Source organism: Thamnophis elegans, chromosome 7, assembly GCF_009769535.1.
Source record: "Thamnophis elegans isolate rThaEle1 chromosome 7, rThaEle1.pri, whole genome shotgun sequence".
Classification (NCBI taxonomy): Eukaryota; Metazoa; Chordata; class Lepidosauria; order Squamata; family Colubridae; genus Thamnophis; species Thamnophis elegans.
In genome coordinates, this window is record NC_045547.1 from 60,611,948 (window position 1) to 60,624,691 (window position 12,744).

Consider the following 12,744-nt stretch of genomic DNA (forward strand, 5'->3'; position numbering starts at 1 on the left):
TGTTTCGGCACTTGGTGCCAAAAAGGTTAGCCACCACTGGGCTAGAGTATGCCATTTGGGCTCATAGCTTCTTCTTGAAGTACAGATCAAACCAGGGAGCAGGAAGGCCTTGTGCAAGTTGATTTTATAATATAGCTGTACCATGGCCCCCATGTTTTGTAAGATCTTATCAAGTTGGATTTCCTGGTCATGTCAATTAAGCAATGCTACCTATCCAAACTCAGAAAAGGATCTTTAACTGTCATGGCACCTGCTCTCAGGACCAGCATAACCTTCCTTCTTTCCATTGACAGGGGAATAAAAACATGGCTCTTCCCCCAGACCTGAGAGTGTTGGGAAACCCCTTGTGGCTGCTGATAGGAGAAAGAATTGTTTGTTGTTCCCTCTAGATGGAACTAAGGATTTTATTTTAAATGTTATTGTTTATATGTTAAAGTGCTTAGAGTCACTTAAAAATCAGGTTGATAAGAAAGATAAGATAGACTCTGAATCCAGCAATTATGATTAGGGCTACTATATCTGGGCTTCTAAATTCCAGTTGACCTTTGGAAAGAAAGACTTTGCTGCCATCTAGCAATGCTGTTTTTTTCCATCCCAAATATAATAGGTATAAGCACAATAGCAAAATTATAATTAAAAGGTTTTCAAATGAATACAACAATAGTATGCCATGAACTTGGAGTTGGTTGAGTGTAAATGAAAATTTAATGCAAACACCAAAACTCTGGTAGCACTATGAGCATTATGTTCAGAAAGGAAAAGATGCCTTGATGTCACATGAGAATAAAATGGTTAAACAGGAGTCAGGAGTTGGCAAGAATTCCTTCTCTCCTAAACAGACCTTTCCCACTTGCCTCCAAGTGGGAGTGAAGTGAATTTACTTCCCAATGCAATAACAAGAATTCTAATTCTAGTCATGGGTTAAAAAGGAAGGCAAGAGAGTTTCTAAATGGAAAAAAAATAATCAGCATTTTTTTAGATGGGAAGATCATAAAAATTATGGGAAGATCATAAAAATCTATTCAAACTAGAAGCTGTGCAGAAAATATAAAGGAGAGTTACTATATTAAAAGAGCAGAATCTGCAAAAAAGCAAAGGAAGTGTGAGAAATCTGAGCAGTTCCTTCTTTGGCCCTTCTGCTCCAGCTATAGGGATGACTGTATGTTATTGAAAAAAGGTAGGCAAAACCTGATCTCAAAAAAATGGAGATAATAGAAAAATAGATGTATTGTTCTGATGTATCAATGTGTGTATTAGCCTTTTAAAATGACTGAGCCAAAACCAAGTTCAAAAAAAATGTGTTAGTATGCATGTATCCTTGGAGATTTCTAGATTTTGTCTCCCCAAACAAAATGTAAACTTAATTGAAGACTAAAATTTATATATTTTACTCTTCGATATTATAGGATCCCCAAGGACAAGTTACACTGAAAATACAAGAAATGTCTGACTTCTGTTCCTTCAGTCACAATGACGTAGTCCAGAGTAATGCAGGTGAGTTCCTATTCTGCTTTGTACAAATCAACATCTACCTGGCAGCAGAGATATAGGGGTGGAAATCCTGCTAGGTAATAGCTATTGTAGCTCTACCGTCTCCACTAACTTCTCTAAATGGTGGCAGGCTACTGGGTGTTTTATGAAAAAGCCAGGTGCTGCAACTATGATTCAGGTGAAATGTTGCCTGATAGCAGGTGTTCCGGTGTTTTGATCCCTAGTTAAAGCAATATTATTTTCAACCCAGGATTATAGGATAGAAAAAGAGGAGCCAGGTGGAACTGCTTTCTCTCAGGAGAACACTGCAGTCTTGTAAATATAATTGAGACTCTATTGCATCTGGATATAATGAAGTATATCCTCTACTCCCTTAATATCAGCCACTGCTGCTAACAATCTGCAATAACCCTCCTTTCTCTAACAGATTTTTTTTAAGGCTTAGTGGATGACGCAGGACGGAATGGTGCTCAGGGAGCAATTGGTACCGAAACCAGAGGCAGCTGGCCGTGCTATAAAAAGGCAGGATTCATATGAACCATAACTGTTTTTGCAGTTTTACAATGCATTATATAATAGATTGCCATCTTATTCTTGCAAACTATCTTTGGTTGCTATTTAAGTGACAAAGTAAAGGCATTCCATGCAGGGCAGTCTCATTAATAATAATGGTAAAATCTACATCTTTTAAAGTCATTTATCACCATTTTCCTAGAGCTGGCTGTACAGTGTTAATCTGCTTTGCTAGCAGAGTCTTACTATTAAAAGCAGCCTTGTCCTAGGGTATAAATCATTGGGAATGAAAAATTAGCATCCCATGCTTATTTTTAGATAAGATACGGTACAGAGAAGATTAACAACATTAATGTATGGGTTACAATAAAATTAGAACATTTTATCTTCCTTTCCCACTTCAGTTACAACTGGTTTTAAGAAAGCTTACTTCCAATGGGACAGCTGACGAACTAAAGCAAGGGTACCCCTTGTTTTTCCTGCAGGGAATAATACACCTTAAAAAGTAAAGTTAAGGGTTAAGCAAACTGAAAGGGCAGTGCTGTCTAAAGAGATTTTCTTGCCAGAAGCAGACTAGGGGAAAAAAACACCTCTGTCCCTATTGAGTCCATTCAAGGTACAGTTAAGTTATTTTGACCACAAGGCAGAAAATGTCATAATCCGTGTTTGGCAGCAAGAACAAACAGAGCAATTCTCCTACATGACACCCAAAGTCTGCTGCTAGAGGCCACTTTACATTGTCTGGTGGTAAAGCAAGTCTATAGTGAAACAACATGATGGCCTCTTTGGGGAGAAAATTGAATAGACTTCTTTTATGTCTGCCAGATGATCTCCCTTGGCAGGGTGGTTTGCTACAGGCATCGAGACAACATTAGACCAGATCTAAACAGTGCCGCTAGGCTTTGGCATAGGGAGTGAGGTGTAATGTTGCCATGTGTGTTGGTTGCTTTACTTTTATCTTTTATGCATACCATTAATCCCTAGCAGCTAAATGAGATCTCTGGGTGGGTGTGTACATGTTTACTTTTGATTGTCCTATGAAACATAGGTAGATGTTTGCTTATTTCTCTTTTGTTTCCATAGCATGACTAAGTAACAAAATTCCTCTGCTTGGATAAGTTGATTATTCCCTTCCCACACTTAAGTTCAGATATTTTCAGGCAAATAAAAAGAAGCAGAGAGTTAGATGGCCTCAGTAAAATTTATCTATTTGGCTGGTGCAAATGGCTTTTTGTTAAGGTGCATAGAACTAGCATAGCATTTAATTACTAAACAGGAAGGTTCAACAATTACAGATACATGTTATTTATACAGTGAAAAACTGGAAGTTTGGAAATGATACGTTTCTGGCTCCTGGAGGGTCTTGATGGGCCAGGAGGGCCCTCCCCAGGCATCAGGAAAGCATGGGGAGGGGTCGTACGCGCATGCACAGGGGGTCACACGCGCAGGTGGGCGGGAAGGATTAAGCAGACATGCATGTGCACACGATAGCACACAGCGCACAATTTTGGCACGCCGTAAGAAAAAGGTTCACCATCACTGGCATAATATGTTACATATGGATGTAATATTATAAACTTGGAACAAGTCACACTTAAATCTTATTGAGGATTTGAATCAGTTATCCTAGATTGTTACATTCAGTAGGGCTTTAGCACACCTTTCTCTTCATTGCAGATACGGGTTGCAATCCTGATTGAACTAAAAGTACTTAAATCGTTTTGTCAAATAATTTCAAAATTTTGAAAATGACATGTAGGGATCTAAATTCTGCACTTAAAGCACAAAGCCAGTTTAAAGCCCTTGAAGTTGAAGCATAATTTGTCACTAAACCACAGTTTCGGTTTCACATTTTTTTCTTATGGAAGTTAGAAAAAGGCTGTCCTAAAAAAAATGATTGTATGTTGTGCATTAACTGTGGGGGGAAAAACTGGAATCTACATATTGCATGAATTATTTAGTTTAAGAAAATTTGCACTTTATGTTATTTCTGGTGATGGAAAAGGAAAAAACATTTATCTGGGTCTTGAAGGCCTCATCCACCACAAATGTAAACCTGTTTCAGCAATGCCTCTGACAACTGAAATATCATGAAAGTTCCAAGTGTATCTTTACCTCCATAAGGAATAGAAACTTGTTTAAAGAAGGATGGCAGCTAACATTTAAAAAACTGGTTCCAAATCATATGCTTATGTACAGAACCATTTTCATAAAGTAGCTGCCTTATGATTAACTTCAGATTCCTATTGAAGAAATGTATTTGAATTACTAAAACATATGAACTATGCTTTTTTTTTTACTTGAAGAGCCCAATGTCTGTCCCTAATGATTCTGCCTGTCCCACCAGATCTTCTCTGTGCAGGTCCACAGAATTGGTGTTATTAACTCCCAATTTTAGGCATTAATAAATATGTGAGCTCCCATATTCTAAATTGGTTGCAGTCCTTCTAAAGCACGTTGAAATAGTCCAACCAAGTGGTAATGAAGATCTGTATTACGATAGATAGGTTCTCCTGCACCAAGTAAGATCAGAATTGGTGCTGTAACTGAAACTAGGCAAAGACCCATCTAGCTTTGAGTGCTATTAGCAATAGCACTTAAAACATATACTGTATACAGCTTCATAGTGCTTTATAACATTCTCTGGGTGGTTTACAAATGTCAGCATTTTGCCCCAACAATCTGAGTCCTCATTTTACTGACCTTGGAAGGATGACAAGCTGAGTCAACCTCTGCCCATCTGCCTGGGGGCAGAGTTATCTTGCAATACTGCATTCTAACCATGGCTCCTGCACAGTTCAAACATATGCTGTGAACCCAGAAGGACTCCCAAATAGCCAAACATCTCCTTCACAGCTGTTCCTTGTCCATACAGCCAATATATAATGCAATGTAAATGATATATGTAGTTCTCATTTATTGGCCACTTAAACTGAGAACTTCCTATTACTCCGTCCCACTTGGGTTCATTTTCAGCCTCCAACATAGACAACATTCTAACAACTACTCCAAGGTCCTGGGTCAAAAAAGTCTCCAATAACATTAGAAGGCAATGTCCTAGTTATCACTATGGACTCTGCCCATGTGTTATCATGGCTTCAGAAAACCTGCATGATTTTATTGGCAAAATGCTGTGCAATTGGCCACAGCTGCCAACTTGAGGATTTTCCTGTTAATCCCTCCCCAGGGAAAAAGTTTGTTGCCATAAATAAACAACAGCTGCCAACCCAACAAAGGAGGACAAACACACTCTGCCTCCCATATTGCCATGGTGTTGGCCAAAACATGAGCATGCATCTGTGCTTAGTTAGATTCAATACAATAGCAGAGTTGGAAGGGACCTTGGAGGTCTTCTAGTCCAACCCCCTGCCTAGGCAGGAAACCCTATACCATTTAAGACAAATGGCTATCCATCATCTTCTTAAAGACTTCCAGTGTTGGGGCAGTCACAACTTCTGGAGGCAAGCTGTTCCACTGATTTAATTGTTCTGTCAGGAAATTTCTCCTCAATTCTAAGTTGCTTCTCTCCTTGATTAGTTTCCACCCATTGTTTCTTGTTCTACCCTCAGGTGCCTTGGAGAATAGTTTGACTCCCTCTTCTTTGTGGCAACACCTGAGATATTGGAACACTGCTATCATGTCTCCCCTAGTCCTTCTTTTCATTAAACTAGACATACCCAGTTCCTGCAACCGTTCTTCATGTGCTTTAGCCACCAGTCCCCTAATCATCTTTGTTGCTCTTCTCTGCACTCTTTCCAGAGTCTCCACATCTTTTCTACATCGTGGTGACCAAAACTGAATGCAGTATTCCAAGTATGGCCTTACCAAGGCATTATAAAGTGGTATTAACACTTCACGTGATCTTGATTCTATCCCTCTGTTTATGCAGCCTAAAACTGTGTTGGCTTTTTTGGCAGCTGCTGCACACATTCACTTCTTGTCTTCCTTCATTGGTGCTCCAGGCCTTATTTCTGGTGCTTTATTTTAATCAATTATATTCACTATCATGGCATGCTACAGTAGCAGCTATTTTGCTACTGCCTAATTTAGGATTTTGCCCTCAGACATAATGGAAGTGGTTTCATTGCTGCCTGCACTAAGTTGCCAAACTAATCTTTATCATATACTGCATTTATAGCACAGGCAAAAGAACTTTTAGAAATTGGTAACTAGTGTTATTGGAAGGTGGTGCATGGAACAATTATATTCTTGCAAATATCCAAAGGTCTGAAGCCCTTTGAATCATTGGTCTAGCACCTGCCACATGAAAATTACTTCCTAACAAGAAACTGCTCTTTGGATAGATGAATTTTTCCAGCTAAAGAATCTCCAATGCTACAATTCCATTCTTGCTTTATATTCTGCTTAAATGCAGAGCCAAGTCTGCAGTGCTCAAATTGACTCAACCATTAAATAAGTAAAGCTCCCAATAGGCAACTAAATGGAAGCTCTGTTTTGGGTAGAGGTTTATTCCAACAATTTATTAACAAAGAATGCCAGAATATAGCCCTCAAGTTGGTCCATTGCGAGTTACAGGCACATTTAAAAACTGAACATTATAGTAACGTCCTCTTTTATTCTTTTCCTAATCCTCATTCATTTTAATGTAGCTTGCCCAAGAGAAGTTGTGGTTTGTGCTGAAGGCAATTCTAAACAACTGAATGTAGTGCCAAAGATCCATTTGTGCTTTATGTGGGAGAATACAAATTCTCTGAGAATTTTGGGTTAAGCACATTTTAATTCTTTTAGAATTACTCCTCACATCATTCATTTAATTCAAAGTTACAGTGGTACTGAAAAGTGACTTACAACTGGTCCTCATACATATGACCATAAGAGCATCTCCATAGTCACATGATTAAAATTCAGATGCTTGGCAACTGACATGTATTCATGATTCCATCCCAGGTTCATGTGGTTACTTTTGTGATCTTCCCAGCCAGCTTCCAAAAAGCAAAGTCAATGTTATAAAATGGGGCACAAGTCACTTAAGCAACTACCTTGCCTAGCAAAGCAAATTTTTGTCCCAATTTGAGTCATAAATTTAGGATTATTTATGTGTGGTTTCAACTGATCACTTATGTACATTAAGAATCAGAAGGTGATACTCGTAGAAGCATTACACTAAATGACCAGGTTCTGGTCATATAGAAAGAGATGAAGTAAGTAGAAAGGAATTCCTTAGAAGTTGTCATTGTAGAGAACTGTTAGGTCCTTAGAAAGAAAGAGATGAGAAGTTTAAAGTAAATGAAACAGTGAATTTAATGACCATGTAGAGAAAGATTATGTGACTGAATGGGTTTTGGATAAACTGTTGTTGCTATGTGTTCATTATTCAGTTTTTAAGATTTGTATATCACAAAAGCATGACAGAACAGTTCAAATGTAATAGATTTCCAAAGAGAGATCAGATGAAAATAGTGATGGCAGAAGATTAAAAAAAATGACAATTAAAAAAAAATACCTCAAGTATCATTCAATGCATCAGCAAATGGGCTTTATAAGATATCTAATTCACAGCAACCTTGGTGTCAAGAGAAAATACAATAATTTTTGTAAGTTGATGTTATCAAGGCAAAGGCTCTTGAAGCTTAACCTGTTTGCAGATGGCGAAGAATCCCACACACAGGGGAAAAATAATGTGGTAGAAAAGGCCAATATTGCATTCTGAGCGTGGAAATTGCCTAGGAACAATTAAATCAGTGACACATTTCCCAGTGATCAATTCATGCAGCCATTAAATGATAGTAAGCCAGGTATCTGACTGGCACATCATCCATTCCGCAAAAGGCCCATGCTTCCCAGAAGTGGCATCAGCTACAGTCAGATAAATTATTCACTAAAATGCTCAGCCTCCCTCAAATTTTTGGTGATGAAATGGACACATTTATATTGTTTTCTTGGCTATAATAATGCCTTTTTCTGGAGGGTATGGATTGGTTGTCCTGTAGGTAGATAATACCGTAGCTAATTGTGGCTAGGTTGCCTTTGCTAAAGTTGATGGAATGCATTAAGAGCTACAGATGTTAGTACTGTCTGCAATTTTGGATCTAAAAGTGTCTCAGATACATATTCATACTAAAGAAGTGGAAATGCAATTACACCCACAACAATCAATAAACTTCTTTGATGTAATATCGCATTTCATATGGCTTGATACTTAATTTATTACTATTCAAAGTGAGTAGGTATAAATTAATTTATTTCTATGCAATCTCATTTACCTGGGAATAGGTCTTCTGCATACAGATGCAAAGAATTCCAATGATATTTTACTTCTATATCAGTATGTATGTATGTATGTATGTATGTATGTGTGTGTATATATATATATATACACACACATACATACATACATACATACACACATACATATATATACACATACATATATACATATTTATACATATATACACATATATACACATATATACACATATGCACATATACATACATACATACATACATACATACATACATACATACATACAAACAAACTGTTTATTCTATAAGTATTCAGTTTATGGTCAGCATTTCCAACTTTATCTTCCTATAAAAAATACATTAATGAATTCACATTAACTGTGCTTCAAATTAATAAGAACCAATTTTTTATCATTAGGAAACTGGTAGAGTGCCTATTTCTTATCACTTTAAAAGCTGAAATTTTAACATTTATCCTGCAATCCTCTATTTTCAAAGCATTCCTTTGAGATCTGTATCATTGCACTGCAATAATATAATATTTGAAACCTTTTAGATAATTTTTCTACATTACCTATTTTTTGTGCTTGCTATTTCATTTCCCAAACATGATATGAGAGAATATTAGTTGTTTATTGCATTCATGTCCCTTTTTTTCTGTTTGCAGAAGTGTGTTTACTCCCTCTACAGGCTGTGGGTGATGGTGCAAGGGAGATACTCTCCATTATCTCCAATGCTTAGAAACATCTGCAGTTGTTACTGCCTTTCTTTTTTTTGGGGGGGGGGGGGTGCCCTAATGAATAAATCATTCAAGTAGGCCTTGAGCAGCAATGACCTTGAATTCTAGTGAATTGCTCATCTTCTTAGAAGTACAATTTCTAGCCCTTAAAAAATCAAGTTTGAATGGTATTGCAGGTGTAATATCAGAAGCAGAAATATCGCTGATTGCATATTCAATTGCAAAAAAATATGACTTTAATGCTCCCCATCTTTAGCAGAAGCAGAATAAGAACACATCCACATGTTTTGTTAATATAACAAGTTTATTATAGAATAAAACATAAGCATAGAATAATTTAATTTCATAAACAGAATGTACAATAGTAACAATAAATATTTTGATAAATGGCTACCAATTGCAAGATCCATACTTATCAGCTATACTCAATGCCTTGTGCTTAGTCATGGATTTTTCTCTTTAATAGATCTTTGTCCTACCAATATGACTGTGTGGTTAGTATTTAGATGGGAGATTACTAAGAAATTGCAGAATTTTCTGGCTATATAGGGAGGTGTAAACTATTTCCATATTGTTGCCAAAGTAATTTTATAGATATATTCAGAGAAGTCACAAGAAAGCCACCTTTACATTTTACCTTTTGTCACATCATAAACAATGTTAGGTGGCTTTCAAAATAAAAACACACAGTAGTGCTCAACAGGAAGAGTAGGAATCTAGATTGGTAGTTTGAAAGCTCTGCATTATTTTATCCATTTAAAATTTATTATATCCTAAAGAACATAATATTCCTTCAAGGCAGTGCCCAAGATAAAATGCAGCACAAAAAATGCATTAAATAATTAATCTAAACCATCTGCACCTATTTTATGTTCTACTTATACGATAGATACACATAATGTTCAAACACTGTGCTATTGTCTAGATATTGTTTTTCAAACCTCAACAAGTACTTTTACAAATAAAAAAATGTATGAAATATAATTTGGGCAGCTGAAATTGAAGATTTGTGTATAGATGAAATAGCACTGACATTTTCAAATATATTGCTTTTTGGAATACTTCAAGGTTTAGATTAGTCCATTTCAATTTCAGTTATGAAGACAATAGTAACAAAACAGAAAAGTTAGCCACTTGTATCATTACCATTAAGGAAACAATGGTGCAATTACATGCTCTAAGTTATTTTCTATGACAGTTGACAAGATTAGCAAGGCTTTAGGAATTTAGATATATTTTAATGTAGCTTTGCGCAGTGGCAGTATCGTAACCAATGAGGTTTATCCGAAACGTGATTATTGCTAATTGAAACTTTTAATGTTGATATTTTGGTGGACATTAAGGATAGCTGCTAAATGTTATTACACAACTTCTTTATTGTCAGGAAAAATGGAAAGATGGACTGCTACATACAATTCCTGAATGAAAGTGAATATATAAACCCAAAGAATAAAAGCAAATGCTCTATATTAACTACAGCAACATTTCTTAAACTTCTTTTTCCTATCAGAACCCCTTTATGCTTTTAAAAATATTAGAGGATCGCAAAAAACTTTTGTGTTTATGGGTTACAATTATTTATTTTAAGTATTCAAAATTAAAATTGATGCACTTGCTATTATTTTCATAATTATTTGCTAAGATTTTAATATAGTATTATTTTTCGACATAAACTGACAAATAATTTTGATTTCCCTGACCTGCTGATAATTTCTTGGGAATCCCCTATCTTTAACCACACTTTAACAAACACTGAACTATAGTGGTTCAATGTGGCAACACGCAAATATGGCACAAATTCTATATTGCTTATTAAACATCAGAAATACAGTAATATTTCATCTCTAGATGTGAAGCACTAAAACATGTAATTATGATGATATATTAACTTTCAGTCTCAATGTACTTGGAGATGAACAATTTAAATGCACTTTACTAAGGAAGTAAAGAGCCTGGAAAATAGGATAGCAAAAAGACACACACTTCTATGTAGTGGCAACACGGAAGAACCTTTGTTATTTCAAGGCGTTAGGACTTATTTTGCTTTTCCTTCATCTTAAGAAGAAAAGTCTACAAGTTTAGAGCTCATTCTGAGCTAGGCTGCTTATCTTCCACATTTGCTTTCTGAGCAAAGGAGCAGAGGGGGGGGGGGCAGGGGAGGAATCTTCACATAGCTTCAAAGCTTTTCCTGCTATGAAAGTCTCAGACTTTCAATTCCGATCCAGGGTCATGTGCCACCAGTCAAGGTCAAGTCTTGCAGTCCTCTGGCCATGAAGTCATGGCGCCAGATTGTGATAAAACTTATAAGGTTGTTATTAGAGGAGAGTGCCTGGAACAGAAGCTAGTCTTAGGTACTGTTGACAAATTGCCCACCCATTTGGTCGTCCCTGCTGTCTTTATTAAGGAGCTCCTGAAAACCTGTAAGAGATTTGTCTATTATCTAGCATTATACGTGCTTTTTATGTTATCCTTCTAACTGTTTGAGCTAGAAGACCCAGACTGCTGGGGGCAATATGCTGACTCTGTAAACTGCGTAGAGAGGGCTGTAAAGCACTGTGAAGCGGTATATAAGTCTAAGTGTTGTTGTTGTGTTAATACAAAAGTATTTATAACTTGTACATTGCAAGAGGCTAAAAACTAAAAGTAACACCTTGACTTAATATAAATGTTGTTTTATATTAACCAGTTTGAGCTGTCTGGATAAGCACAAAAACCAGAAAATGTTCCGTGGTTGTATCTGAATACCCTCTTCTGGAAAACATGGCAAGCCCATTGCTAGATTTTAAGAAATCCATAAATACTTACATTGCAGCCTATATTGGGAGAATTATATAAAGCTGTGTTGTATCAAATACTGATTGGCTACTGTAATTTCAAATTTTTGTTTAAATGTTACCCTACCTTACTGATATTTTAAACTATTGAACGCTTTTACACATGGTTGTATTTTGCTATTGGTATTACACACATTGGCTTCTCTATTGGAGTATATAATGTGAAAACTAAAGTATAAATTAATAATGAAATTATATATGTAATACAATATACTATGTGTTATCAATAATTTATTTTAAACTTGTGCTGAATGTGTGTTTACATCCTACTTGTCAAATTATCCCCTAGTTTAAAATAGACATGTATGCAGAGGGATTTTTAGCCCTTTTTTTGCAAGATGAAACTTTTACAAAACATTCCAAAATGGTTTTTGAAAATTCTTGCAATTTTAAGTTATTTTTATGGCAGAATGGGCAAGTAGACTGCGGCTTCACCAGCAAAACTACAAAGCTCTAATAATCATGTGAGTGTCATTCTTTCAATATGACACCAAAGTGACTTACATATCTTTTATTCTCATTTTTAATTGTTTTGTTGAAACTCAGCACCCACCCTCCTAGAAGAATGAAGTATTTTGAGGAATAATTTAAAAAGGCAGAATATTATATTTCCCTAAATAAGAAATAGAGAAACATATTTTTTAGAGGCAGGAAGCAAACTCAGTTTTTCTTAATAACCCCCAGCAAATGTTTTGTGCCCATTAAGAAAGATTGTCCCAGCCTGTTCAGAAATCAGCCCCGTTTCCCTGCCCCTAAGCAAAAACTGAGGAAGCAGTTTTTAGAAATGCATATTTGTTAATCCATTCAAGACAGGATACTTTGAAACTCCCTGCAGCAAAATCTGAACAAAGGCAGAATGGTAGCATTAGTCCTCACTCAAGATCCAAACAGGACGAAAGCCATTAAGCCACAATAGAAATTGCCCAACACCCTTCCAAAACACAAGGCCCATCATTGCACCAT

The 12,744-nt window shown here is 36.3% G+C and overlaps 1 non-coding gene across 1 annotated transcript; it reads left to right on the forward strand.

The window, feature by feature from the left end:
• Positions 1 to 10,191: 10,191 nt before the first annotated feature.
• Positions 10,192 to 10,338, forward strand: LOC116511915. Its single transcript, XR_004255787.1, has one exon. It is a non-coding gene; the product is annotated as a U4 spliceosomal RNA (small nuclear RNA).
• The last annotated feature ends 2,406 nt before the right edge of the window (positions 10,339 to 12,744 follow it).